The sequence below is a fragment of the Heloderma suspectum genome, chromosome 4, assembly GCF_057233095.1.
Source record: "Heloderma suspectum isolate Gila_16-S chromosome 4, 16-S_ref, whole genome shotgun sequence".
NCBI classification, from domain to species: Eukaryota; Metazoa; Chordata; class Lepidosauria; order Squamata; family Helodermatidae; genus Heloderma; species Heloderma suspectum.
The window spans coordinates 112,636,216-112,664,068 of record NC_139461.1 but is presented as its reverse complement, the minus strand read 5'-3'; the positions used below and the strand labels follow the sequence as shown (position 1 = coordinate 112,664,068).

The 27,853-nt window shown below is 41.7% G+C and overlaps 1 protein-coding gene and 1 long non-coding RNA gene across 27 annotated transcripts in view; both read left to right on the top strand.

Annotated features, from left to right (window-relative positions):
* Positions 1-27,030, top strand: part of LOC146347300 (uncharacterized) — a 56,062-nt gene extending 29,032 nt beyond the window's left edge. Inside the window, exon 3 of the long non-coding RNA XR_014790250.1 lies at positions 22-27,030. This is a non-coding gene — a long non-coding RNA (uncharacterized LOC146347300). The remainder of the gene's footprint in view (positions 1-21) is intronic.
* Positions 1-27,853, top strand: part of FARS2 (phenylalanyl-tRNA synthetase 2, mitochondrial) — a 347,910-nt gene that overhangs the window by 130,996 nt on the left and 189,061 nt on the right. The window lies entirely within an intron of this gene.

Below are 27,853 nucleotides of genomic sequence, written 5' to 3'. Positions count from 1 at the left end.
CTCACTTTTCATTTGTTTCAGATAGAATACTGGCAAGCAAGAAGACAAAATACATTGCAGGTTCCTCAGAAACTCAGGACTGCTTCACACAGGATCACTTTCCTTAATTGATGTTTCCATGTAGGAAAAGGAATATACAATAACGTGACAGTTATATATGTGTACATGAAATGGAAGTTACAGCTGCTAACCGTTTCCCATTATGTGTACATGTGGCAAAATAGATTTGAGTGCATTTATGACATGTGACTGCATACATAGGCCCTTTACAGACATAGGCTTAATAATATTTTTATTTGAAGTTGTTGTTTTTTTTAATTTGGGCAAAACAACCACACACACACACACACACACACACACACAATCTACAAATTCAAAATTAATCTGTATCAATGTACAATAATACTAATATTGGCAGAGTAACAGAGTGAAATAAGAAGGAGGAAAAAATGTATCATGCAAAAATATTAAATACTTCAAAGAAGAGAAAACTGAGAAAATGGATGTATATCCATTTTATTAATGGATTTTATTAATCCTGATAATTGTTAATAATATTGATTTTTAAAACTAAGCCCTGTAAAAAAGTAAAAGTAGACAAACCCTGCTTTATTTTCTTAAACCATGGTTAAACATTCAGTCTGAATACCTGAACCATGGCTGCATGTGGCCCAAGATGTAAAACCAGGTTGTAAGTGGTTTGTAAGCCATAGTTTTAATTAATGATGGTTAAGTCTATATGTTGGGCAAACCATGTTTTCCAAACTCAGCTTGCAAGCTGACAAACAGATCTTGTTGGTGACTTCCTGTGCATACTCTCTGTAGGCAGGGCTTAGCTTTGAAAGCTAACCCATAGCATGTTTGGGACTTCAACCAATGTTAAGGCAACAAGGCAAGTGTTCAGGCCCTGATACAAATATATTCCAGTGGAGACAGCACCTGAGATTTCCAGGGTAATTTCCCACACTTCTTGTTATGACATCCAGTGAAGAGAGGGACATCTCTGCAGATGTGTCCAAAATGATTGGGTTCTTGCTTAATTCTCCCCCCGCCCCCAAGTCTTTGTCTTCAACTCCAACAAATTCTAAATATATGTACCTGTGTTTGTTCACATTTATCCATTGTTACACTTATTTCTCCCACAGGGCTTGCCCGAGATATTTTCCTGCCTGAGGTGGAGCAGTAAATGCACCCCCCACCCCCCATCCAAGTTAAGATGCATAGTACCCAAGGCCGCTAAGTTACTTTGGCATCTGAGGCAGGACATCCCCCAAACACCTCTTCCCCCCTCTGGCAGTAAAAATACAATAACAACAAATAACTAACAATTCACTGACCTTTCATGACACCCAAAATCTGCTACCTGAGGTGGCTAGCTCATTCTGCCTAATGGTAGGGCTGGCCCAGTTCTCCCATAACTTCTAACCTTCTCTGTTTTCTGTGCAGGTTGTATTTTCCTGGAGGTAGGGAACTTTCTTTTAATTTTGCAAAGTGCCTTGGCAGGAATTGTTTTCCCCCTCTACACAGGACCTTAGGTTTTGTTTTTAACTTTGTATGGTGCTTTGTCAAGAATGGTCACAATCAGGAACAGAATGCTGGGTGATGTGGAAATGTACTCAATTAAATATCACTTCAGATGACTTGGAGATTGCATCAGAAACATTACTATATTTTGGGACCTGGAGGGAATTTATCCGCAGGTAGATTGCCAGTGATCAAATATGTGTGTCCATTCCTCTACATCATGAAATGGTTCACTTGATGGTCATCCCAAACTATTTGCTATCCAAGCATTGTTCTGATGTGCAGGTGCTCTTTGCTTGTTGCTTAGATGGTCTAGACTTTGTAAATTGATCAGCGTGGGCTCCGTTGGATGGATTACCCTTCCTCTTCCTATCAACTCTTAGATGTAACTACAACTCTTAATACGTAACTGGATGCAGAACTATAGAAACAGATGCACTAAACTGATCTGACAACTTTTTATGCACAAAACTCCAACAGCGTTCCATTTGTTTAGCTCAGATTTGTTCCATCAAAGATCACTTTTGACTCTGTCATTTGGTGCAGTCAGTTCAAAGGCATATTTAAGTCGATTGCAGGCTCCAGACATGGCATGGCCAATTAGCCATTGAAGGATCTGGCAATAATAGCCCTTCAAGCAATGTCAAGAACTAGTCATGCTTAAATGTTTTGAAGGGCAGGCAGTTTTAACAATGAGAAATGAGGTACATGTTTTCTTTAATTTTTAGGTCTCTCCCTCCCTCTCTCCCTCTCGCTATCCTTCTCTGCTTGTAGTTGCATTCTTGAAAGAGGAACAACTTAAGAAAGGGGAGAAGAGCCATCTGTGTAATGCATTCTTATACTCTTATCATAAATTGGCTCAGTAAATTGTCCAACGGAATGCATGAAAGGAAAATATTTCTATTCACAACAGAATTTCTTTAAAATGTATCACTTCTCAAAATTAACTTTTTAATTATTTATATCAATGTGTGCATTGGGTGTGAGGGTGGTGGAGAACCACAGCGCTGAGAAAAAGATATGACAAATCACTCCCGCTCTCCTCCACTATTGCATGAGGGCTTGTTGTCTTCTCTCTCTCTCTCTCTGAGGCACAGGTTGTGGTGGTTGACAGCAATATAAAGTAAAACGCTACAGATCTTTCACACCTTCATGTTAAATATACTGGGTAAAATGAAAGCAATGAAAAGAAGAATATTTAAATAGCAGAGTGAGTGGGAAAAATATACTTGTCCTGATCTAGAAAACCATAAGCACACTTCCAAAGAGAAATTGGGCTGAAGAGTAAAATATTCTCTCTACCTGGTTAACAAGCTGCAGTTGTTGCTAACTGTGGTTTGCCATTACACCTGCATCTACAACCATTGACAAACCACAGTTATGGCTGTTGCTGTGTCTCAAGAGGCTGCTACACCAAGGAGATTGAAGTGGACTCATGAAACAGAATGCTGGGAAGATAGAAACAAAAGCAGAAAAGCAGCTCTAAACCTTGGTTGGCTGTTGTATGTCTGGAAGCTCAAACCATGGTGTTAGTATGAACTATGGTTTGATGTGATGTCTGAATTGAGACAATGTGAGGGGCTTTGCTCACAAACCTCCTGCATCACTTATCTGATAATAATTATCAAGATGGTGCTTCTGCTCCTCAACTTAGTGGGGTAGGCAAACCATTGGATGTAGGATTTTTTATCATACACAACAGCCCCTTGCATTTCTGCTAGGGCAGTTTGTGCACAGAAACCCATTTCTGCACACACATCCCTCTTGCTGGGATTGGAGGTATTGTTTTGCAAGCATAGTTTGCATAAATGTATAGTTCTGTCATTGTGCAAGTGTGTCATTCATTGTGATAGCTCCTAATAGGACACCCTTCCTAGGGAGATCCACTTGTCAACCTCAGTGTCTAGCCGCTAAAAGGACCTTTTAATTGACTATTATTTATTGGTTATGTTGCTGCTATGACTTTAATCTTCATAGTACTGCACAAGATGATGATCTTTAGTTCCTAGGTATACATTTTAAGGGTGTCATCACGCTGCTTCTTGTGACATTTGTCCACCATAAGAAGCATCAACATCCCTGATCAGCGAGAAGTAAAAATTTGGAATACAAGGAACGCACACAGCAGCCATTGTATCTATAAATACAGGTCACCAGGTTTCCCAGGCACAGCCATATGAAACCCAAACATTCCTTGCACTCTGAGAATAAGTAATATAGAAAATAATTATGACTAGAACAGCTTCTCCTGCCTCCCCAGTATGACTTTCGAATGAAATCTTCACAAAGAGACTTTGCTTGTAGTGACCCATAGCCAGCAGTAAAGGTGGGGTGGGGTGGGGAACCACACTACTAGTATTTAGTTTAATTCTGACCAAAGTAAAAAGCCACCCACATAACTTTTAATGGATGTCTGAAAGGGTGATTTCATTCAAAGCATCTTCCAGTGTTTCTTCTTCAAGAGGAGTAGGTGAGTGTGAATGTAGTTTCAGAATATTTAGCTATTTATCTGTTTTAACAGTCATATAACATCTCTGGGAAAATCCTCATTCATTGCTGCCAAATCTATGTATCTGTCCTAGTGATTGGGTTGGGAGGGTTTACATACTGTCCCACCCAACTCCCAAAGCGGCACACATTCTTATCCTTCCAAATGTAGAATTCAAACTGCATCATGCTTGGCAATGAAACAGATCCTCAGTTGCACTGAAGTTGGATTGCATGCATCTTTCAACTTCATCGGTCGTTTCAGAAGATGAACCCGTCAAATGTTGTGGTCTACAAAAAGGATATTTTTAGCTATGGGGGTCTAAGCAGCTCCCTCCAGTACAGCAGCATTCCTGGAGTGTCAGGTGCTCCGTGTATACAAGTAGTGTTTAAATGTTTTTGTTTTGTTAGCTTTTGTGGCATGCCACTTACGGTATTATTTATACGTTTCTTCTGAGAACAATCCTACTGTGGCTATTTCATTGCTCTGTAGAAAAGATCCACAGAGATTTGACAAGTCTACCTTAACTCTAATTATATTCCAGTGTATGCCATTAGACCAGTTATTCCTGCTGTTTCAGAGGTATCAGTTCTACAATGCAAAAGAGTTCTTTATCCCTGAATCCCCAATTGACAAGAAAGAGGTGACTTCCTGGGGCACTGTTTTAATCTCTTCTCCTTTGTGATGATGCAAATTTGCCATTACAGTCCTATCTGCATACAGCATAAATGTACCTACTGCTTGACCTAAGTTAAAACCCATAGATTGTACTGATTTTGTTTGGATGGTGGTGCATAAAGATTCTAGAGCTTTGTCAATCAGCAGAAAAAGAAGTTATTCTGTTTTGCATATCAGTGTATGAGATAAGAGCATGGCAATACCCTGTTTAATAGCCATCTTGGGAGCTGTTTTATTCTAGGAATAAAGTAACAGGTAAGTTACATTTCACTTATTTTGAAAAGGTAAACCTCAAGTTCCTAGGCATTGTTTAGGACTGAGGACAATATTCAAAGTGTGGGGTGAGACTTAAAATATTTGAATTTGGATGTTGGATTTTGATATAGGGTTGTGTTCAATGTTGCGCTAGCGGAAAGTGCTTCTACACATGGATGGTGGGACACCTGATTTCCCCCTACCAATTGTAGCCTCCCGTGCAGCCCCCAAAGCTGCTCCTGAGAATTGGGGACCCTCTAAAATTATAGTGGATATGGCACGGGGGGCTGTAGTAAATAAGGAAGAGTAACAAAAACTGGGTGCTCCTCCTTGCATGAACAGAAGTGTTTTCTGCTACTGAAAACCCATCACTGGATACAACTCTCTCTATTTTTTATTTATTCAAGCCTCTTGTGAAGGAATACCACTTGGTTGACATACTTTATGATGGAGAGAATATGATTATGTCTTTTGGCAAGGATATATGAAAGAACATCAGCATCACAACTGCAGAAATTGTTTTCTTTTAACACAAACCCCTGCGTCTTTCAGAAACATTAAGTATATTACGGATTACAATCTCTCATGTTTAGCTAACACTTTGCTTGGTCAGAATGAGAACTCTAGGGCCTTTTCTATGTGGCCCTGAACATCCTTTGTTTTCAACTAAGGCAAGCTGAAAATGGCCAGTCACATGTGACCTTCTCCCTGTGATTTCAACCGCTTAATGGAAAGTGCTGAATGTCTGGTTGCTTCCAAAACAATTCCTTGGTAAATAATGGTCCTTTGGAAAGAGATTCTGAAGGTCTCGTCTTGTAGTACTCAGGTTGCCTTTCAACTTGTCTTTATTCAGACTTATATTTTGCCCTATCCTAGAAGCTCAGCTTGCCAAAAAATAAAATTCGTTATGCTGTCCCCTCATATGTTCACATGCACTTACTGGCCACCAAATAGAATGGTCTTACACTGCTTCTCAATTGTCCTCAGGTAAATCTCCAGGAAAAGGGAATGTGTAAATATGGACTGAATTTTTACTTCCCAGAATTGTTCACAAATTTGTACAAAAATACTAATATATACACCATTAAAAACATACACACAACATATTATGCATCTCTGATCTCTCTTCAGCCTTTGCTGTGTAGCAGTCTTTTGTGTGTGTGTGTGCACGCGCATGTGCACGCGTGTGTGTTCTGCTCATTGATTGCACGTTGAGTTAGAAAAGAATGCAACATGTTACATGCCACTAAAAGTTCCATAAATTATGGAACACTGCAGACATTTTTTGGTACTTTCACGAGGGGGAAAAAATCCGAATCTGTCAGTGAGTGGATGGCAGAATGAAAGATGCCTGACAACCCATAAAACACAGATGGAAAAGATTTAACAAAATCCATACAACCCTAGTCTCATGACACCTCTGTGGAGAATATTAGATTGAGAGAGAAAACCCAGGTTCATCCCATGAGGAAGAGTGGTAGGGGATTCAGAACAGATAAACGGAAGTACTTCTTCACACAGCTCATAGTTAAACTATGAAATTCATTACCACAAGATGTAGTGATGGCCACCAATTTAGATGGCTTTAAAAGGGGAGTAGATGAATTTGAGGACAATAAGGCTATCAGTGGCTACTAATCCTAATGGCTATATGGTGCCTCCAGTATCAGAAGCAATATGCCTACGTAAACCAGTTGCGGGAGGGTGCTATTGCACTCATGTCCTACTTGGGGGTTTCCCACAGGCAGCTGGCTGGCCACTGTGTGAACAGAATACCATGCTAGATGGACCTTTGGTCTGATCCAGCATGGCTCTTGTTATGTTCTCTTATGTTCTTATGCTCTCAGAGAGAGAGAGAGAGAGAATTTGCCTGAAGTCTCCAATCAAGGTTCATAACTCAGTGGGGATTTCAACCTGGGTCTCACCCTTCCACGTTCAACACTAGCTCCTTCACCATACTGGTGAGGGCCAAACTAGATTCAGTGATGGCATATACATGTTTCTTTTCATGTGTTCATTCATGTATAAGGTGGAGGTCTTACTTTAACAGTCAAAGTGCACAGGAAAGGATTCTGGACCCTTCTCTGCCCTGTGTCTTCCCTTCCCTCAGACTGTTACTCTAGCCACATTTCTCTGTTCCCAGCTCACTTCTGAGATTGGAGCCAAGAATAGGGAAAAGTGGCTGGACCAACTGACTGTAGGGGGATAAGGCTTGGGTTGGGGAGAATTTAGCACCCCACATCCATATGTTTCTTTTATTGTTCCAGTAATCCTCCCTCCTACTTTATATGTAAATGGAGTAGACCTATAAATGATGTCCCTGTCATGTCTGGTTTGGCCCTGGTTTGTATTGCACACACAGCAGCTTGAGTGCCATTTTTGGCATAAAGATAGGATATAAAATAAATAAATAAATAAATAAATGCAAGAGCCTAGTGAAGCAAAATTAAAGACAAAATGTAAGTCCATCAGATTTCTTGCAAAATTCACAATAGTTTGGGATCAGAACAAGGACGTTCATCTTTCTATGACTGTAGTGTAATTTTGTAGTTTAATCTTCCTATGACCATAGGAAGATGTATGGATCAACTAGTTCTCTATACTTGTGGTGGGGCACATTTGTTAAAGCTATAATTTATCATCTTCATGATCACTTTCATATGCCACTTTTCCACACAGTGTCCAAAGTGGCTCACATATAGCACATACAAGTTCTTTTTCCAAAACAATTCTTAAGAGTTGCCAAGATAAACTTTCTGGGAATTTCAGATTAATTGCTTAAAACAAAAAACAAAAACAAAAAACCCCACTGGGCTTTGCCTATTGTTTTTTGGAAGTGGATAGTCTTTGGATCTCTTAAACATTGTGCTTGTAGTTTTGATTTAATACAGAACTCCAAACAATGTCAGGTAGGACCAACTATCAGAAACAATATTGCCATTATTTGTTGGATTCCCTAACACAATTTTTTTAAATAGTGGAAACAAAAATACACAAGTAGCACAAATCTGAATTATATTAATAACAAAATCAAACAAAAGATCTGGGCAGGGACCCTTCCTGCGGGCATTGTCCAATCTTGATTTCTTAGAAAGAGGCATTGCATTTCTGTAGCTGGAATAGAACTTCAAGGCTAGCTGAGTCTCATTGTAATCCTTACCTGGCACTAAGCTGTCTGCAGTGGCAGGGTTCTTAAGCCCCAAGCCCCATAGTGGGTTTCTGGTTCCCCTAATAAAGTTGTACTCATATGATCCTGCCAAGTGGCAAAGAGCCCAGTGATCTCTGCTCATTTCTCCCGGAAGCTTACATCAGGGGAAGGGGGCACTGAGCCAGTTGGGCTGGGATATGTAATGAATAGGCTGGGCACCAAAGAACATGACTGAGGGTCTTTAGGACAGTGAAAGTGAGGAAGCATCATTAGGAAAGTCTGATGATAGAACACCCTGTCGGCTTATCAGGGGCAGAGGACAGAAATCAGTTCTCATTGTATAACTGGTCCCAGTCCAGGTCATCATAAAAAAGAAGGAAAAACTCAGCCTACTTCACATAGACTTAGACACTGTGCCTTTTGTTTCCCATCCCCATTCCCCATGCAGATGGTGCTATGGCAGCTGGTATCTAAGGGGAATTTGAATGAATGCAGAGTGCAGTCTGGAAGTGAGACACCAGATCGTGTGATGTCTTTTTTGGTACCTCAGATGTAGCCCATTGGGGTCAGGAAAATTTCCTCTCTGCCTCATATATGATCTCCTCTATCTCTTTCCTCTGGAACACCAGGAACTGTCATAATCAGGAACAGGATTCTTGGCTGCATGGAGATAGCTCTGTTTATGTTTACCCAGGGCTGATGTGGTGGGCTGGCTGCTTGTGTCATATATAGAGTTGAGAAGGGATTTCCTCAAATGTCAGATATATCAGCTTTTGTGGGAATTTTTTTCTTGTTTCTTGTTTGGGGTTCAGTAGCTGAAACCCAATGGTCCAGACAAGCAAAGGTAAACATGGAAAAGAAGAGGGTATCTGGGAGTCAGTGTAGACCATACAGTTCACAGCAAGGATGACAAATCTGGTAACCAATACAAGAAGTTGGTCTGATACCTGGCACTGGCAGAGAGATGAAGGCGGAAGCAAAAGGAGAGGCTATTAGAAACCAGCTAGTTTTCATTTGTTTAGAAGTGCAGTTGAGGCATTAATCCAGGGAAGGTCAGAACTAGACTAAACCATTACGTACCAGGGTCATACACAAAGCGCAAGACTCAGCTAGTCAATGTTCCTCTGAATTTCCCATTCAAACAAAATGCAGGTGCCACGGTGTTAATTTGCTACATTCAGATGAATATGTGGACTGCAAAGCAATTAACTGTATATTTGTTACTGCAATTGCTATTTGTATCTTATTCACATGCATACATCTATCTAATAGGTATTTCTGATGACTCTCTGGTTTTTGCTGTAGAGCAGGTATCAAGTACCTTGCAGGTTCACATTTTTAATTCAATCATATGCACCCAGAATGACAGAGAATTCACCACAGAGCAGCACCTAGCTTTAATTGCATGTTTAATCACATCCTGAATAGGTGAATGGATTATATTTGCTATTCAACTTATTCTTATTCTTATGAAATCAGCTTGGCATTCTCATAAGAAATCTTGGAACTTAGTGAATCAAGGCATATTAAATGATGTCAGCCCGTTAGTATGCTTGCACCTTATAGGTGAGTTGAGATGCCAAGGATGCCCCATTCAGGACTAAAGTCAATATTGTATGCTGCCTAGGAGCAGACAAAATGTATCTTTAATAAAAATGTGTCCATTTTTCAGTTAGTCTGCCACCCTCTTTCATAACCAGGATGTTCTACCTGCCTTACAAAGCCCTGGGGGGAATCCAAAGCCTGTGTCTGTGCTTGGATGTACCTCTTGGTAGCAACCCCCTGCTGCCAGGCTTATCCACTAATTGCCAAGAGAGAGAAAGAATTAACGCCAGGGGTGAGAGGAAGTGCTGAAACAGTGCAAAGTGTTAAGCAGTAGTCACCTATTTATTATTAGAGTTTCTGCTGCCTGTGGTGTCAGAAGGGAATAAAAGAAGCAGGACATATTGCAGACTGTTAATTGGGCTCATAGCTGCATGTTGTAATTACTAGCAGTTTTTTTTTCTTTATTATTAAAAACACACACACAGAGAAGTGCCAAGAGGTGAGCTTGTTTAACCATTTGTGGTGAGCAGATTGCACTGGAGTAGTCATATACGAAGCAGCAGTTATATAAATGCTTTGATTTAGAAAGCATTCATCTAGACATGGAACCTTTGCAGGCATAGAAAACTCACACAAGGTTTCAAGCATAGAAAGTTATTAGTCAGCATGCAGTGTACATGCTAACACCACAACAGAACTTTCACTGTGTGTAAGAGAGAGAGGGAGAGGGAGGTGGAAGAGAAAACATTCTTTGTTAATTTTCATTTTGTGGTAGAGGAATTGTGGTGGAGAAATGGTCAGAAAACACCCTGTTGTCACCACCTTTTCTGTGGTGGCCCCCACTTTGTGGAATTCCCTCCCTAGTGACCTCCACCATGCCCCCTCTTTGATGAGCTTCCACCGGGCTTTAAAAACCTGGCTGTTCAGGCGGGCATTTGGGGTGGGTTAGGGTTTTTTTTTTTAAGAGCAATGTTGTTTTGTTTAGCTGACTATGTTGTATTTTGTGTTGTTACTTGTGTTGTACACTGCCTAGAGTGGCCGGGTAGCCAGCCAGATGGGCGGCTAATAAATCTAATAAATAAATAAATAAATATTTACTTCAGTTTATTGAACTCTTAACCAGTCTTAACTCCTATTCTAACTGTAAAGGTTCAAAGCAGAGGACAAGGTAAGAATGGAATAAGGCTGGCCCTACTACGAGGTAGTGTATAGGGGTTGCTTACAGTAGCATGTTTGAGGCACCATTTCAGTAAAGGAAATTTTCACTTCTTTGATTTAGAATTATATCCTTGTGCTGTGGTGGGTGGCAGTGGATGATGATGCCTGTATGGATTTTCCATACAGGCACCAAAATGTGTTGGGCTGATGTTCTCCAAGCCTCACACGGTCCTATTCAGCCAGTGCTAGCAAAACAATGCTAGCAGCTCTCTCTTCCACTATATTTAGCTTTCCTTGCAGAACTGTTGATTCTTTCTTGAGGTGGAAGCACATAACATTAAAAAAAAAAACATATTGTTTGGCTAAGCTAGCCAGTATTTTCATACTTTCATCAATGTATTATATGGCCTACTGCTAACAGTTGCAATAGGCAAGCTCTCCATTTTTGAAAAGTTCTTTATCACTTTATCCCCAGAAATGCATTTAACTATGAGCTGAAAAGAGTTCATTTTCACAACTGCACTTTGTCTGGAACCAATAGTTGATGCACTTACTATATTTTTTTCTAGTCAGTGGATTGTTCTAGCCAGTGATCGTTGTGTGTGGTTCCCCATGAAAAGTGTGAGAAAGTGACCTGTGTATGTAACGCGGAAGTCTTTTAACACAAGACAACAAGAAAAGAAATACATGGTAAATGCTGTCAAAAACCATATCCGTGACTTGTGTATGTAATGCACAAAAAGAGAATGAGATCATACTAAGTTGTTGGTATAAGTGTAGTCTTTCAAAGGGCAAGAGCCTCTTCCTTGGCCCATTCTGTGACATATTAATAATGGAAGTGATATGGTGCGCTGATGGTATGCCCCATTAGCCCTGATTCTTGGTACTTTGCTGGCTGTGATTTTGCAGTCGAAGGACTTTCTCTCCCTATTAACCTTTTTTTATTTGAGCCTCCAAAAGAGTTCATTCTTTTCTACCAGCTTCCTGGGGAGACAGATCATGAGTGACCCCAGCTGTGAAATACATGGCTGGTTTGTTAATTCTATAATTTAGAACATCATAGACATTCATATTGGAATACATCTTATGACAAGTGGTAAGGACTATGAATTCTTTAGTAGGTTGCTGTGCAAAACAGATTTGTTAATACTGGATAGATTCTTACAGGTCCTCATATTCCTTAACATAATAATCAGCTAGGAGCTTTAGTGGTGGTTGTCCAGTGATAAATCATTGAGTTATCAGTTACAAATATTTGTTCAGCTTGAGGGAGAAGAAAGAAAAGGTCAAAACACAATGGGAGATATCCTACTCAGTGAATTTCAGAGTAAATTACTTTTTAAACTTTTGTTTGTGAAGGTGTTATAGTCAAAGCTGTATTGATTAGGTACTTCCCATGTGCTCCTGGTCGCTAAGCAACAAAACTCCTTTGTATCTTGCATGGGGTGCAATATAACAATGACGTTAGGAAACCAAAATTATATTATCATAGACTTCTTTGTCTGTGTAATTGCTAACTGCTTCTTGGTAAGCGCATATAGGTACAGTTGATCAGCCAGGAGAAGGAGCCAGCTGGCAAGATATTAGAGTAAGTTGTATGACAAAGAAATAAATACTGTTAAGGATCACACAGTGCCTCTTTGATTCACCAGTCTCCCATTCCTGTCTACATCTTTTGCACCATCATCAGTTCTGTTGATATGCAGTAATGTAAACCACTGTCCTGGGGTCAGTCAGCACCACTGACAGTAACTTAAAAAGTTCCGTCTACAGTAGTGGTGCAGAACATGTGGTTCTCCAGATATTGTTGGACTACAACTCCCATCAGCCCAAGCCAGCATAGCCAATAGTGAGGGATGGTGGAGTTGCAGCCCAACAATATTTGGGGGGCCACATGTTCCCCATCCCTGTATCTTCAGTAATTGAACTTGATGGGTTTCTACTCAAGATATGTTGTTGTTGTTGTTGTTGTTGTTGTTGTTCAGTCGTGAGGCTGATGATCAAATGCTGGGCAGCTGCTGAGGCCTACCACCTATCACTGGAATTTCCCTAACTCCCACCTTTTAAAAATTTCACCATTTGCACATACAGGTGTGCATGCATACATGCATTGCTGAAGCTACGGAGGGGCAGGAGGAGAGCTGGTCCCAGCCAGCCACTGCATAAGTAGAGGCTTGTGCAGTTTGAATAATTGGCTGCTTCATTTTGTGGCTGGGCTAGCTCCCCTGACTCTTGTTGTTATGGCACTTGCAGAGTCAAACCAGCATTCAGGCTTAATTTAGCTAGAGCACTTCTGTGGAGGCATGGTATGGGGAGCCTGCTCAGTTCCTGTGCTGGCCTCCGCTCACTAGATTCAGCCATTACAGCAACAGAAGAAGTAGCCACAGGTCAAGCCATGTATCTGTGTCAGGGATGGGGCATCAGGAGAGGAGTAAGTGTGCCCCAACAAAAACTTCAGCTGGAGGCCAGGGAGTCTGCCATCTCCCAGCCACTGCCTCCTCTTCCCCAGTCCTGTCTGGTTGGCTGAAGAGAAGGATCCAGAAAGGCTTCAAAGAAATATCCAGAGAAGATGTCCCTGTTGCCTTTGCTCTGTCCCATCCCCACCACATACATGCACACACATTAAAGCAGCTGCAGGAGAATGATTTTGATGCAAACAGTGGCATAGGGCAAATGAATGTGGCTAACTTCCTAATCAATAAGCAACCATTCAGAAGGCTATCAATGGCTACTAGTTATGATGGCTGCCTTCCGTATCAAAGACAGTATGCCCTTAAAGGGCATCCACTGAAGAGAGATAAAAACATGACCAATCCTGTAAAAACTTAAAATAACCCTGCTGCAAAAATACATAATATAATAGAACACCATGAAACAATGCAAATAATTTCAGCAAAGAAAAATGTGAAATACATAATGCCCAACATTAAGATGCATACTCAGAGGAAAGAACATACCTGTACCAAAACTGTCCATTGGGTTATTTAAAGCATGACCGGTCAGTCTTCAGTTAGACCTCCAGGAGATTTTGTCCTTAAAGTGTAAATCCAGTGCAGTTCTCTATGCAGAGGTTTACAATGTAGTAAGGGTCCTTTGGGATTCACCTTTTTCAGGCAGCAAATCTTTAATCAGGCTGATTATGTTCATGATCATAAAAAATGTTGAACTGCTTTGTAATTGTGGGGTTGGATCCAGATTTACTCTGGATCAACTGTGCTGGCAGAAGTGGACTTCCTTGGCCCCTCTTTCCTATGGCAGCCCCTCAAAAATATTACACAGAGACCTGGTTCATATGATCACCACAGCTTAAACAAGCCACAGTGGCTTGTTTAAGCTGCGGTGCATGTCGGGCATCATTTGCCTAATTACCTACTAGGACGCAGCTTGTCGTGTCATCTGAACCTGGGTGGCATGGTTTGTTGGAGAGTGGAACAAACATCAAATAACTGATGGCCTGTTGTTGGGTTATTTGAGTGTCATTTCCCCCTCCAACAAGCCATGCCACCCAGGTTTGAATGAAAGAACCAAACCATATCTAGGTGGGTAATTAGGCAAATGGTGCCCGGCATACACCGTGGCTTAAACAAGCCATGGTAGCTTGTTTAAGCTGAGGTGATCATGTGAACCACGCCAGAGAATGAGGAGTCCCTGCTGAATGGGGTGAGCTGTGGTGTGTGTGGGAAGTGGGAATCTCCAAACATCCTCTTGCAAAAGGCAGATTCTGGATCCAACTTGTAGTGTACTGAATGTATCTTGAAGGGGTCTGTAGTGGAGCAGTCCAGTTTTCTCTATGATACTTGCCTGTGTGGTTCAGTCTCACTGGGTATAGTTCATGTTTGTCCCATCTGTCTGTGTGTAAGGTGGACCATGTGGAAGTCTTCATAAGTTATGTTGCTTTGCTATCAGAATGTTATGTTTCCATGTGTTCTTAATAAAAAAGAAACTATCATCCTACCTGTGTCTGCTGAGTGCTGATCTGAGAGCAAGATCTCTTGGAAGATGGAAGCCTGAGCAAGTACTCCACATCTAGGACCCATAGGCAAAAAGGAAGAATAGTAACTATGTCTGTACCAGTGACAATTTCAAGAGGGCAGTAAGAGAGAGTATTCACAATTATGAGTATTCTAGGGTTAAGAACAACCTCTCTTCCCAGTGTATCTGTGGCTCAGCTGTAGGAGGTCCTGATAATAGTACTGTATTTAACAGTTAACAATACTAAAGGTACAGTGTGCTGATAGACACATTCCAGCTATAAGGTTAGAAAAACCTTTGCCCTGAAAATGAACTCTGAAAACAAAGGAAGTACAAGTGCAACATACCTTTAAAACAACAAGCTTCTCATGGTCTTATACTGTGGTGAAAAATGTAGTGGAAGATACTTGGCTACCTTTGGGGCAGGACCCACAGGCCTGCAACGCTAAGAAATCTAACTAAACACACCAAGAAAAGGAGTTTCAAAAGAGAAATACCAGCCTCACAGTGACAGCCCAACCTGTCCAAAGGCAATCTTTGTTGGAATTTGTGCACTGCCCAGGGCTTTGCCTTAGGCACCTGGATGTCCCTAGTTATCCTGTATCACCAGGATAGAGTCCCTTGTCATGTTCTATATTTTTTAATGTTTCATTGGCAAGACAAGTTAAAAGGAGAGGTCAGGGAAAGGAAAACTTTAAAAGGTAGGCCTTGAATTAAAACTCCACCAGGTTTGTGGATGAATTAATGCATTATCTACACTGTCTCTCTCCCTTCTTCACCAGTGCTTTACTTTTATCCCCAAATATTATCTTATGCTAGTTGTGTCTTCTTAGGGCCAAAAGATATGTGGTGTGGGAGATGCATGATTGACCCTTCCAGTGTCCTCCCCTCCTTTAAAGCAGCTTCAGGAGACTGATGTTGATGAGAACAGTGGCTTAGGGAGAGGGATTTTTAACCCTTTCCCCCCAATCTAAATCCCATCCCCACCCTGAAGGTCTATTTTCTATGAAATGGAAAGGCACAACACAGGTACCTGTCTTTGTTTTTTGATGTGGGTCTAGTAACAGCTTTCTGGAGGCAGTTTAGATCGGGGAAACAGTACAGGGGAAAGAATTAAACAGTCCCTTCTCATGTGGCACTGCTGTGCTCTGAATCAGAGCCCCCTCACCACCCCAGCTAAGGAGGGAGGAGGGAGCACTGGAAAATCCAATCACAAATGCCTTGCATCAACTTTGTTTCAACCATTACCTGCTTCGAAATGGAATGATGTGGATATTTGGCTCTTATCTGTTTGAAGTAGCTTCCTACACAGCTGAGACAATTTTCAATCACATGACTGCAGTTTTCTGTAAAGGAGGCTCATGGTGGAACCAGCTCCAGTGCCCTGCACAATATGAGACACCCCCTCCTTTCTGCCATGTTCTCTGGCATGCGCAGAGGACTTGGGTGAGGAGCCACTGACAATTAAAATTTAAGTCTGGCTAGTAAGCCTAGCCAAATTTTCTACCCCCCATCTTGCGTTGTTAAAAAATGGTTGCTACGTAATTTAAACCACATCTGGGAATATTTATTTCTAAAATTGGATAATATTTTGCTGAATTTTCCATAAACAGCAAATCATGCTTCTTAGTTTCGCATGAAAAGGGTGGATCATTTAATTATTATTAGGAACTCTTCAGATTTCATTTTCTCTCCCATGTGGATTTTACTATAAAGTATATAAGATTTGAAATATTTCTGTGTTGTCTGTGATAGTTTGTACAGTAACCGTCTGGGCGGCTTGATCCACAGCAACTGGCAATCTGACCATACAAGTTTGGTGTCCAGGTCATACAACTACATGAAAGAAGTGGCCACACGAATCTTCCCTAAATCAGTACTAGAAAATGAAAAGAACAAATATATTGTGGGTTGATTTTTTTCCAGTTGGAAAAAAGTTGGCAATAGATTTGATCTGTTGGTGAAGTTCTGGGAGCTGGAAAAAAAAAATGGTTAGTTTAAACCTCAGCTGGTTAGATGTATAAGAGGTGTTATGTGATTAATTTTAATTAGAGCTGGAGTGAGGCAATTTGGCATGAATGAATTAAACTCCTAGGCAGCATGAAAATGACCTAACCCTTTATAGTCACCTTAACCTTTTGGAAGATGCCAGCTCTACTGTACTGCTCAAAAGTTATTTATTACTTATTTAGAATGCTTATATTCTTCTTTATAACCCCGAGAGGCTCTTTAAGATACTCGCAAAACAATCATACTGAAGTGTAACATCAGGAAAATAAATAATATGGTGTCCATGTTGCCAGCCTTGTTCAGGCAGCAGGCCATACGCTCATCCTTGGTCTTCCCTGGTGTTGCCCTTTGGCTGCCATCTACTCGGAAGCAGAGTCCACTGAGGATCTCTGAGGAAAAGGAATGGGGCCGAGCAGCTGCAACTAACTTAGGCCATGATGAAGGCAAGTCTTCCTTTGTAGGTAGTTGTCAGGCAGCAGCTTCAACAAACGTCCTCTGAGGCAAGGGTTTAAGGCTTAGCTGTTTACTAAATTTCCCTCTCCTGTTGCAATCTTTCAGTCTAGTTTCTCTCAAGATAGTCCCTATAATTTTTTTTCATGCCCCTCTCAGCATGTATCTCCTTAACAGCTTTCTTCCCTCTCTCAGCCCCAATCAGTTTTTCTACCAGTCCTTTTCAAAGATCAGTCTCCATCTCTCCTATCTCTCACTTAGGAATGAAAACAATGAAGATTACTAAGAGAAAAGATGAGGGAGGGCAGATAAAGAAAACAAAAACTTATCTTACCCCTAGTTTCTGTAGTCCTGGATAAGGGAAGTCTAAGCAAAGTAAATTTGGCTGCAACTCAAATAATGCTCCTTTTAAGAATATTTTATTATAAATGTTTGTACTGGTTTAAATACCAAACTTAAAGTTTACAGTACAAACATAACGAGTTGTATTAAACTACTGACTCCCTCTGACACAACAGCATCCATCAGCAGAACAAATATTTCCCTGCCCTGCAGCCCCTCCCTAAATCTGTTCTGGAGGGTTGGGGGACCCTCCAGAGCAGATGGGGAGTGCAAAGGGGAGTGCAAGAGGGAGAAGAGGGAAGTTTCATTGCACAAGTAGAAGTATACTCATGCAGTGTTAGATGTAACCCATACATTTTAGCCCCTATGAAGTCATGCAAAGGAAAATAAAACCCATGAAGAACATGAGAGCAGACTATACAAAATATACTGTGCATCACAATAGTTTGTCAGAACAAATGCATTTCAACATTACTTAGGTGATGATGCCCAACCTAATAGTCTATTAAAGAACCTAGTGGCTTTTGTCTAATTTGTATGAAATTTGTTACTTTCACTAACAGCTGTGAGCCATTCTGTGATTGTAAGAACATGTTTTTTCATTTAGTGGTGATTATATTTTTTGCAGTTATACCCATATCCTCCACTAGCTGTTTTTTCACTTTTCCAACAGTATCTTTGATGTATTTAATTACATCTGTCTAATGACGTTTCTTATTTGGGCAGCTCCCCCAAATACTGTACCATTTCAGGCCATGGGTTCTGATGATGCTCTGCAATGTTGCCTGGGTTGCAGGTCCACTGACTGAGGCTTTGTCTCTTAAAGGGGCCTGGCCTCTTCTAGCAGCCTCAAGTTAAAATGACATGGGAGTGGCTGTGGCATGCGAATGTCCTCATAGCTGGAGTCCTCAGAGTCTGAAAATGTCAAGACAACCTCCTCTGGACACAGAGGAGCTGACCCCTTGGATATTTCTAGGGAACATGGTCCTGGGGAGGTAGAAGCCTCATGATGCCATTCTGTGAATAAATCCTCTTCCTCAGCTGTTAACTCTGGGGCCTCTTCAGAGGATAAGCTATCAGGATCCTCTGAGGATGAGGGTTTGGGGTCCTGGACCAGGACAGATTTTTTAAAAAGTCTTGCAATGCAGTGTTATGCATGTCTACTCAGAAGTCCCATTGAGTTCAGTGGTGCTTAGTCCTAGGTAAGTGAGAATTAGATTGCAGCCTTAATTATGGAGGGAGAGATTTTATCAGTAGTATCAGCAAGAATAATATTGGTACTGTGGTTTGCTGGAGAGCACACATATCTTTGTATTTAGTCTGCAGTGATGTCATCTTTTAGGAAACCTTTTCTGAGTGGAAAGCATATCAGCACAATTGTAAACACAACACCTATGGCTAGAGCCATATAATCTATCTTGTTGTAGTTGTTCTGTCTAGAGCTTTTAAAAAGGAATATTGGAAACTGCACCTTGGTTTGTGATTATAATTCATGCACATACCACATGCTGCTACAACACATCTCTGCATTTTCCTTTTGTATGTATGTATGCAGATGACTTCTGATTACAATTATAAATCTAGATATACCATTTCTCTCTTGAAATTCAACAATTTTGTTCCAAAGTATTGTCTTATATTTAGTAGAATGTTTAAATAGCTTCAATGAGGCTTTTTTCATTGTAGACCAGACTGACTGCTGTACTCTGCTGATACTTTCAGACACAAATGTTTCATGTAGCTTTGCTCCAGTAAGGTCACTGTTAAAAATGTCATTTTGGATATGTGAGCTGAGGTTACCATATGCACATATGATCAGCCAAAGCCTTTTAATCAGCTAACCTAATACTACTTTTGCATGATCTTTAAATTTTTGAACTGTACAAATGTTCTTTTGGAACTGCACATTTTAGAGCAGAATTTGTATTGGCATTGTATTTTTAGTGCCCAGAATATGAGCATTTCTGACAATATGACCTAAAATCTTATAGAAGTGTCTAGGAGTATAATTCACCAGACACTGCTGTTGTTTGGTCTCCATTCATTTTATTGGAGTCATGCATTTGGTTGAGGTTTATGCTCTCCACAGGTTAAGGATACCAAAAGGAATGTAAGTCTTTGCAGGAGTGTGTTGACGCTAGAATAGCAAGATGGGATGTGGCTCAACAAGAAGCCAAGGGTAGATCAAGGAAGGCTGATCTGTCTGAGATAAACTCATCAAGAGGCATGGATGCACTGACAGACCAAGACGTAGGCTTGTGAGACCTCAGCCCATATGAGCAGATCTGCAGTAGGCACAGGATGGGGGCGGATTGGGCAGGATTTGGTGCTGGAGCAGAAGGCTCGGCAGGGAGCAATCAAGGTCTTTGATCTGTAGAGCAAGGTCTGTTAGCCATGGGCAGTATTCTATTGCACAGGTGGGAACTCTGTGCAGGGAGAAGATGTTATATGAGGACAAAGGTGAATTTCACATGGAGGAAGGCCAAGCAAGGAGCTGTGGAGGCTACATGTTTTCAGGAAGTACACAGGCTGCAAGGCAGAAGGGGTGGCTATTTGAGCAGGGAACCAAACAAATCTCCTTGTTTACAGAAGGAACCAGGTTAGAGATTCCCTGATAACAAAGGACTTAAACAATGGTGTGTCTGTGGCTGTATGTTCTTATCCCATATCTAGGGAGCATGAGTGGGTGAACCTGGGGTTTCTTGGGGTACTAAAGTGTTGTGATCTGGAAATTACTGGCAAATATTCAGATTGCCTTCAATATTTATTTCAGTACAAGTTGAGAGTTTTGTTATGTTTAGCATCCAAGATGTGCTAAATGCTTTTCGAAGAGAAATATGGGCCAACCCCTGCCTTGAGCAACTTAAAATAAAGATTTCAATTTAGGTTCTAGCCCCCCTCCCTCAGTTATTCATACATAAATCTGTTGGGTGTCATTAATGCTGTGGGTGCTTGTGCTTGTCCCCTTATTGCCCGCTTTGCCACTTTCCAATCAAATATCTCTGATGTATTTGTTGGTTTGCAAAAAGCTTTAACTAAAGAATTCTGTGATGGCAAAGTCTAAGGTGGTGGGTGATGCTTTCAGAAGCAGCTTTAAAAGGGGATTAGACAAATTCATGGATGATAACGCTATCCATGATTACTAGTCAAGATGGCTATACATTACCTCCAGTATTGGAGGCAGCATGCTTCTGAATAGTAGTTGCTGGGGAACATGAGCAGGAGGGTGCTATTGCACACACATCCTGTTTGTGGGCTTCCCAGAGGCATCTAATTGGCTGCTCTGGAAACAACATGCTGGACTAGATAGGCCTTTGGTTTGATCCAGCAGGGTGCTTCTTAAATTCTTATAATTTCCAGTATTGCATTCAGGAACCATATTATGAACTGAGGCTTGGGTTGGATTCTGTGCCTTGGTACAGGCAAAAATTCAGAACTGTTTGCATTCTCCGCATCCATAGATTCATTGTACAGTAGGGATGGACATGTCCTGTCCAGCTTGGTTCAAGGCACCCAGCAGGGCTCAAACCAGCAAGGTACGTAGAAGCAAGGACCTGGCAGGTCAGGTCAGGTCAGGTCAGGTCAGGTCCAGTCAAGGTAAGGCAAGGCCAGTCCAGTTTAAGGGTGCTGAATAGCTAGGCAAGTTAGACCAGGCAGGGTCTTCAACCGTAACTCCCAGTTAGCTGAGATTCAAGTAAGGAGAACTGTTGATTCAGTGACAGGCAAAGGCTTTCTGAAGTCTTATAAAGGCCAGCAGCTCAAGACCTCCAGTTAACTCCACCCCCTCAGAGAAGTAGTTTGTTTCTTAAAGGGCTACTGCCTGATTTGTAGCCATTGGCTCCTATGGGGTGGGGGTGGTGAAGGCTGTAATGGGGGAGTGTCCTCTGCACCAGAGGACTCAGGTAGAGGCACATCCTCTGGTCTGGGAGGCCCTGGCCTAGCAGGGACTGGAGTGATGGAGGGAGTCTCCTTTTGCCTCTGAGTCCTCTTCAGAGCCAGAGGACAGGTCAGGAAAGGGGAACATGACAGGATGGACTCATCTCCACCTGGTTTCACCAGGCGCTTGCTGAGTCACCACTGCCCATGCCACTGGACTGGTTGCCTGAGCCAGTGACTGCCCAGCAAGTGCTGGGGGGCCACCCATCCTCTTAGCAAGCCACCATTTCATATAAAAATGGCTGCTCTGGGTTTTCTGGATATGTAATGTTATGTAAATGACAGCCGTGTAGGGGCTATTTGCACAACATTACAGGCATAAAAGGACCATTCACACCTGTAATGTTGCATAAATGATCCCTTTACAGCTGCCATTTTCGTAACATTACATATCTGGAAAACCCAAGCCACCATTTTGTGTAAAAATGGTGGTTTGCTAAGGGGTGCTCAGTAAGCATGTTTGTTATGTGGTGGCAGCGGCTCGCGAATAGGGTCCGGGAGGCTGAGCAAGGGAGGGAGTCCACCCCCCTCTTGGATTCTCACGACATCACTATTGTACAGTAGCATAATCTGGCATCTGCTGCTGACCTTGGCACCTGCCTGAAATATAAAGCAGAAGAAGAATTGGACAGGAAAGAGCTTAATGCTCTGTTTTGCACACAAATGGTGGATTCTGTGTTAAACATATTGATGGGCTGCACCACTCCATTTGGTGGGTTGCATGTTTAAATCCTCCCTCTTCTGGTGGGAAAAATACCGGCACATAGAAAACTAGCATGACAGGAGGCTAGACAAGAAGACTTCTCCATGAGATCTAAGTTTTTCTCTTCCTTCACTATCCTTCTTTCTTACTCTTTATTACCCCTTTCTTCACCAAATATTTGAAAACCTGAGTCTTGGACACAAAGTAAATTAGAATGGGCTTACATGTTAGAGCTGTCACATGGAGCCCCCCCACTTTTCTTTGCTTTGCTTTAAATTAAAGTGCTTGTGTGGCTGTGTCCCACCTCCACAACCTTTTTCTTTCTGAATGTCAGCAGCGAGTGGTGAAATGTACAACCCATGTGGTGCACCTGCTACATAAACATGTGCATGTCACATCAAGTGATTTTAAACTGCCTTCATTCAAACTAAACATATGCAAAGATAATACAATTTATTCTGAGTGCAGATTTTGAGTCCCACTGGTACAGAATTTGTTTTTGGCATGCCCTGAAAAGAAAGGAAATAAGAAAAGAAAAAACTTCTGAAGGCTTGCAGACAAACTGAAATTAAAAAGAAAGGAAGTCTTGTATGCAGGGCTTATCAGACCACCTTACTACTTTTAATAAAGAAAATAATTTTGGACAGTTGCAACTACTCTTTGAAGGCACTTCTGGACTGGGGGGTGGGGTGAAAGCTAGAAAAAGAGGGATAAAAATGAAAGCTAGAAGTACCAATATATACCTACATCTATAGTTCTGTCTTTGCTACTGTATGGTTTCACAGTGTGGGCAGGATTTCTTTTGAAAATGGGTCTGTTGGGGCTGGCATGGAAAATACCCATTTAGTCCACATTAACCACATCATTAGTTCTTGTGTATATTATAACTACAGCGTGGATACCCCACAACCTCTGTGCAGCTACCATGTCACCGAGGTAGCACTTGAATTGTTCCTAACCACCACAAGAGAGGTGGCTTGATTAAGCAGTTTAAAAGATTTCTATAGGGCCAGCCCAAGTAATTTCCCTACCTGAGGCAAAGGACAAGATGTCTCTCCCAATTCTATGTACAGATACCGACTAAATTAGGAGTTAACTCTTTTCTTCGACACTGGTAGTGGGACCAAGTTTTTAACCACACCTGAGAGCAGCAGGTTGATTTAGGAAATGCAGGGCATCCCACTTGGCACACACAGCTCTGTCCTCCAACTCTTCCCCACTGCTTCCCAGAATTTGCTGTCTGAGAAGGCTGCCTCCCTCTACCTAATGGTAGGGCTGGCCAGTTTTGTAGAAAGCTAAGCATTTAGTGATTCTCCAGAAACAAGCAGGGTTAATGGAAACTGAGGTTAATCCTTCTTAAGTCCCTCTTTTTGAGGAATGTTGCACATTTGGAAAAGTCAGATTTGTTTCAGAAGTGGAGAGAAGCTGACAGGATTGAGAAGATATGAATAGCCCAGACTTTATTAAGCAAATGACAAGGTTATCTGTAACAATGACACCTAATACAAAATGTTCCCTACAATGAGGAACAGTTTGAGAGGCACAGTTAGGGACAGTTAGGGACAACCCCTTCTTCAAAACAGATAGTGTGTCCTGTATATCCTATTTTCTACATAATCCTGGAAGAGTAAATGTGAATTCCACAAATGCTCCCAAAGAGTCCAATTCTGGCTTATTTATTTCACTGTTTTCCTTGGGCTTGTAGGTGATGGCTATAAAAGCCGACAGCATTGTGAAGAACTTGTCTGCAGAGTCTCATAGATCTGGGGACTGTTCTAACTGTTCTGTTCTGGTTTTTTTCTTCTAGTACTCAATACCAAATAAAAGTAGCTGCTTGTAGGGAGCTGTTGTATTTATTTTTGAGATCCTTCTTACTGCTTAAAGCTTTGCGGACCATAATTATTTTAGGGAGCTTTGTCAGCTTTGTACCATTGCAAATTGACACTGGCAGATTTGATGTTTTTTTGAAACATCCCTCATCAACTTAGGAAAGCTTGAGCCCGCATTTTCAACTTAAAGCTATCTACTCTCCCAAATAGCTCTTACAATGGAAGGTGTCTACAGGAGAGAACATGTTTGAAGAGAAATTAGGACCTTCTCTTCCACCTTGATTTCTAGGTAGGGCAGGTTTGGGATGAAGCAGTTGAAACTTATTCCAGCTGCTTTGGAAGCCCTATTGACTTGAGAATGTGGGGTAGAGATTTAGCAAAATAATAATTTTAGAAGCCCCCCCCCCCCCAGACTCTGTCAAAATTTTCATGTGTTGTATGCATGTAGGATTCCAGGTGTAGAATGGGAAGCAGAGCCATGCTACTGGCTAGTCCCCTCAACGTGTAGCTGTATGTAGATGCCTTTTTGCTAAACATCCCACTGCCACCACTTTAGAATTTTTTTCTTCTGATACCCTGTAACATCAGGTATACCAAGGTAACTTCGTTGGTGCTGCCAAAGCTGTCCTCTCTAATGCTGGAATTGGCTTCATCCAAGCCACACTAGATATGTAACAATGTGTTTAATTTTTTTTTTACGTAACAGAAATAACTTCTATCATTCTCACAAAGCTAGGTAAATAAACCAGGATAAAGAAGGACTTCTCCTTTCTTTTCCCCCTCAAGCCCTGGCTTCCAACTGTCCTAACTGCTCACTCCCTTCAACTGTCTCACTTAGAGGTGGACAACGTGTGGCCCTAACATTTGGCCCTCAACCTAATTTCATGAGGCCCTCAGCCTAATTTCAAAAACCCTCTGCATTCAATCCGGTGAGACCTCAAGCAAGAGCTATCTGTCCCTTCCCTGGTAGCCTGCTGCTTGGGAAGGAAGAATGAGGAAAAGAAAAGGGGTGACCTGCCCACATTTGGCTCTGGCCCCACCCACCACTGACATTGGCCCCCGGTAGATTACACATGAGCGAATGTGGCCTTCAACAGAAAAAGTGTTGCCCGCACATGGTCTAACTGCTTACAGAACCCCACTGTCCAATCCGATTTCAGGAAAGAAGCCCAATCACAGTGAAGTTCTGTCACCACCACAGATAATCAAAACAGTATATTTGCCTGTCTTCTTCTTTTATAATAACCAACATATCACTTTATATTTCTGCAAGTAAATAGATATTGAAATGCAATAAACTTTAATAAAACACCACAATCCATTTTGGCACACGTGTGTTCAGCTGCTCATGTGTAGCTTCCCCTTTGCCAAGCATCCACACTAAACATGCAGATGTTGAGATGGGGGGGCTGGTGTCAAGGGGGGGGATGTTAGCACTATGGCTCTGCTTATTCTACATGTGGAAAACCCTAGATACACAGAACGCATCAAAAGGGCACCAAGAAACAGAACACAGGATGGATTTATGCAGAAAAGCATGTCTAAATTTTCTGGGGGTCCCATTGAGTTCTGTGGAATTGCAGTCAGACACAGCTGATAGAGGGGCAAAACCTTCAGCGCATCCCAGAAACCGGAGCCCCTAAAGGCAGCAGCAGGCTTACTCCCAACCCTATAGTGTCCCTGAGCTGTACCCTTTTACTTTTCTTACATAGCTGAATTGGGCCATTCACTCATACAGGGAAAAGTAATATGCTGTGCTTTTGCATACTGTTTTGGTGTGAGCTGTCCAAGTCTTATAGTACATGGCACATTCTTTATGGGGAGAGGAAAGGTGTCTCTACCCACCAGTTGCAATACGCGGACTCCCTTCTCTCCTCACCCATCATAATGATGGATATTTTGCTAGTGTGGGGGAGGGGAAAGCAGTTCTAGAGACTAATTACGTATGGAAAGATAGAATGATGATATCGGGGCTTGCGGAGGGACCCTGTGTAAGCGGCTAGTTTATTGTTTGCAGCTCTGACTACCAGCAAGGATTCATTGGAATCCTTATTATTGGAAGCATGCTGTAGCTCCTTTAAAAGATTGTCATGTAGCATTAACCACATGCAAAAGTGATTAGTTATCTGTAGTTTCTGACCATGCAGACAAGCCAAGCTTTAACACTCTTACAGTTCCTTAGAAATCTCAACAGCTGCAAAGGGCTGGTAATGCTGGGCTTAACTACAGGGTTGGAAGCTAAAGGCACCACACAGGTCAGCTTTTAAGCAGTTATTACATTATATGAATGCCTTCTTTAAAATGTTGCAGGGCCTTGCAATTACTGCAATTACTTTTTACTGAAGGGGAAAGTAGTTATCACCTCTGTCCCACTTACCTTACAATTTCTCACACGAGTAAATCTTAATTGATTTCAGTAGGCCTTGCTGTAAGAAGGGTTGTGGGGGGGGGGGAACAAATATGCTTGCAGAACATGCAAGAGAGACAATGTGGCATAATAGTTATAGTGCCAGACTAAGTATGGGAAGGCTATCGTGGACTAGTAGCCCAAATCATCATCCTCAGAGGAGTTTGACCCCTCAACCCCAGAAGAGGCTTTGGAGTCAATAGGGGAAGACTCGGCCCCAGAAAGATATTGCAAGTCTTCCATTTTCCTAGAACCCAATTTTCCAAAGGAACGTCAGGGGTGCCCCACCCACCCCCTTTGCATCCAGGGAAGGTTTCATTACTATTCTCAGACTCTGAGGACTTGGGTCATGAAGTCAATGCCACAACCTCTCCCACATTGTTGCAGCCTGAGGTTCCTGAAACAGTCCAGCCCCCCTTAAGGATCAAAGATTCAGTCAATGTTGAAGCAGAGCTAAAGGTTGGTAACTTCTTATTTAAGCTTCAGTCTTGTTCTGACCTATGTTGGAGCAACATACAAGCAACCCTGTCTGGTTTCCAGCCCCAGTACTATTTTCTGTGGCACTGATCTCTTTCTGCCTTGCTTCCTGAGGAACCTGACTCCTGCTCAAGATCGGATCTCTAACAGAACCCTACAACCCAACAGAGCATCACCAGAACCCATGGCCTGAAATGGCACAGGAGACCCTGATTCAGATCACCACTCAGCCACGAAGCTTGCTGGATCATCTTGGGCCAATCACCCTCTCAGTCTAACTTACCTCACAGGGCTGTTATAAGGATAAAATGGGTAGGGGGAAAACCTTGCACATCATCCTGAACTCCTTGGAGGAAGGGCAAGATAAAAATATAACAAAGTAATAATTTTAAATGTATCTCTGCCTCATTCTGTCAGTAAATGTGTGAAATGATGGATGAATATGTTAATTTCTTTATGTATATTTTTCTATATTGCTTTTCTTACAAGAGCTCAAAAGAGCCTACAATTGATAAATCCATTGCTGAGTACCCATGAAACAACAGTAGAACATAAATTAATTTCAACACAATTTGGTAAAAAAGATTAAAGCCAACAGTTATAATTAGTTAACTCGTAAAAACCCTGCTGACATGTGTTACTGAGAAACTCCAAAACTGGCCATTGCTGACATTCACCAGATATTGTTGACACTGTCTGACATTGCTGTAAATAACTGTCAACATTCAGCAATGGATTAAAGTTAATGAGGGCCAGTTTTGACATTTTCGTTTTGGGCAGTGTATCTCAGCAGTTTCCATTTTGGATTTTCACAGCTGTATATAAATACAATAACAGCTTTCATTGAAGAGTGCAGCTCTAAATAATAATGTTAAGTCCAAACTAGAAAGAAATAGCACATGTTTGTGAGGCTCCCAGCCTTTCAAGACTT